The sequence below is a fragment of the Plecotus auritus genome (genome assembly GCF_963455305.1).
Source record: "Plecotus auritus genome assembly, chromosome: 6".
NCBI lineage: Eukaryota > Metazoa > Chordata > Mammalia > Chiroptera > Vespertilionidae > Plecotus > Plecotus auritus.
Genome location: NC_137773.1, coordinates 123,181,371 through 123,184,125, shown reverse-complemented (window position 1 = coordinate 123,184,125; position 2,755 = coordinate 123,181,371). Strand labels below are relative to the sequence as shown.

The 2,755-nt window shown below is 43.7% G+C and overlaps 1 pseudogene across 1 annotated transcript; it reads right to left on the bottom strand.

The window, feature by feature from the left end:
- Positions 1-1,524: 1,524 nt before the first annotated feature.
- On the bottom strand, positions 1,525-1,935 carry LOC308252446 (ribosomal protein uL24-like; annotated as a pseudogene). Its single transcript has one exon. The product of its transcript is annotated as a ribosomal protein uL24-like (transcript).
- Positions 1,936-2,755: the final 820 nt, after the last annotated feature.

Sequence of the window (2,755 nt, the reverse complement as noted above, 5' to 3'; positions counted from 1 at the left end):
GATCCGGATAAGAGTGAAATGTTCTGTTTAGCCACAATGACGTGTTAGTTTCTCTCTGTCTGGAATAGTTCCCTGCATCTTAAACACCTTGCTTGACTTGGCCACTTCTGAAATGACAGCAGCTGTTTTGCTGGCTCTCCCTTGCTTTGTGTTTGTCTGACGTTTCCTCGCAGGTGGACTCCGGCTCCGAGCTCTGGCAGGATCCGGGATGTTGTGCTGTTTCCATTACACCCATCAGCTGTCTGTTCACCTCATTACCGATGATGTCGACCTTGGCCACTTGGATAAGGTAGCCGCTGCTGGATTTCTCCACTGTAAAGTTGCTCTTCTTTTCTTTGTAAACATAACTATTTGGAGGAGGTACTTTGAAGTCATTAAATATCTGATTCTTCATTAAACTTTCAATGTTTGCATTCATTTACTTAAATCAGCATGATATAGGGTTTCCTGTTTTAGACAATGGGTCACTGTCCTTTGTACTTTGAGGTTCACTTTACCCCAGATTTGGCCATCAGAAGCCCCTTCGAACCAGCAGGCCCCATCACTCCTTGAGCACTTCCTTGTTTCCGGCACAAGCTACGCCAGGTTCACCTTCCACTTTGCCGGCCCAGCCTTGGAGTCGGCCTTCTGTAAGAAGCCCTGGTTGGTTTCAGTGGAGATTGGTATAAAGAAGCCAGGATTTGGGTGCTGGCTGTGCTCAGTGTACTGGGGTGTTGCTGCTTGCCAGACTTCTTAGTGGACAGAGCCAGGGAACATGAACATGAACACACACATAGATCATAGGTGTCTCAATATAAGTGTGTATACATATATATACATACATTTGCATCCATCTATATGTAAGGATGTGTATATTTACATCTAACTATATAGATGGATTTCTCTCTATAGATGGATTTTATATCTATCTACTAGAGGCCCTGTGCTCGAAATTTGTGCGGGGGCGGGGGGGGGGGGGGGAAGAGGGGAGGGGGTCCCTCAGCCTGGCCTGCACCCTCTCACAATCCGGGACCTTTCGGACATCCCTCTCGCAATCCAGGACCACTGGCTCCTAACCACTCACCTGCCTGCCTGATCTCCCCTAACTGCTCACCTGCCTGCCTGATTTCGCCCCTATAACTCAAGCTTCTTCTTTTTTTATTTTTAATATTTATATTTCTTCTTTATTTTTTATTTTAAAATTCAAGCTTCTTGTGAACATGAGGTGCTTAACATTATTCCATATTCTTTACAGAGAGCTAAGCATGGTAAACACAGAAAATACTTAATACTTATGGGCTTCTATACAAACACTTTCCAACCAGTAATGTTTTATTTTTATTTTATTTTTTGAATTAAGAAACATTTCCAATTTTTATTCATAAAATTAATCCAAACAGCAACAATAGATATACAGAGCCACATATCAATAACAAACCAGGAAGGAAACAAAATATTCCAGAGACATCTTGAACAATTTTAAAGGAATACACACCAGGCTAAAAACCTACAGCTAAACCGTGGTTACATAACAGGTTACATTTATTACTGCATTTTCTCAATAAGTTCTTCCTTATATTTGCCTTTCTCTTTTCCAACTTGTTGAGATTTGGCTTTGCGTTCAAGAATTTTTTTTCGATCTTTGTCCAGTTTTAGCCTGGTGATAACCACCTTGCTGGGGTGAATAGCCTTCTCACACTGCACCTGCTCGATGTAGATGACATGTTTCTTTCTATACACCTGTATCACCTTGCCGACTTGCTGATCTTTGTGGTGTCCTCAAACCACCTGGACCTCGTCGTCCTTGCAGATGGGCATGGAGCCGAAATAGTACTTCTGCCGCAGATCCTTGGAGACCAGGGAAGACATGATCTTGAGGCACACGTGCAAGGGGGCATTGAAGTGGCCTTTGTGGTTTTTGCTGCGATCTGAGGTCATGAAGGGCTTGAACTTCATGGTGACCATCTGGTGCTGGAAGTGCTCCCCAACCAGGAATGTTTTAACAGGCAGGCTCCAAAAACTTGAATTGGAACACCGAAAAGTAGAGTGCTCAGATTTAAGGCATCAGGTGCTATTAGCAGGATTTCTATCCCAGTTAAACTCTGATTCTGAGCTCTCAACAGTCTGGAAAAACTGCCCTTCACTGTCTCCAAAGTTTCTTATTCGTCATTATCCCATTTTGCTCCACTTCAAACCAAGGTAACAAACAAAACCTTTAATTCTGATCTTCCTCACCACAAGGGAAAAGCAAACCTCGATTGAAATAATTTCCCGCTGGCGACAGGGAAGCTTTGATCAGACTGTCAAACCTCAGAGGGAAGGTAGGGGAGGGTGGGGGTAAGGGGGAGAGATCAACCAAAGGACTTGTATGCATGCATATAAGCCTAACCAGTGGTCACGGACAACAGAAGGGTGGGGGCATGCATGGGGAGGGGTTTGGGATGGGAATGGGGGGATGAGGATAAATATGTGATACCTTAATCAATAAAGAAATTAATTACAAAAAAAAGAAATAATTTCCCGCCAGAAGTCATGTCCAAATACTGTGAGACTGAGGACTATAGGGTTGACTATGTACATGAGCAATAACAGGCTCACATTCTAATGGTAGGCACCCAGGCGCCCTCCACAATCCCACAATCCTTGGTAGCATACTTCCGGTTTTTCTAGCTCCTCCTTAAGTGATGTTTCCTTCAGTCGCGTTGCAATGTCCAGGGCCTCTAGTTGGAGAGGATTTTTCTGTTCTTTGAAGTTGGAACTATTGGAATCAGTGAAG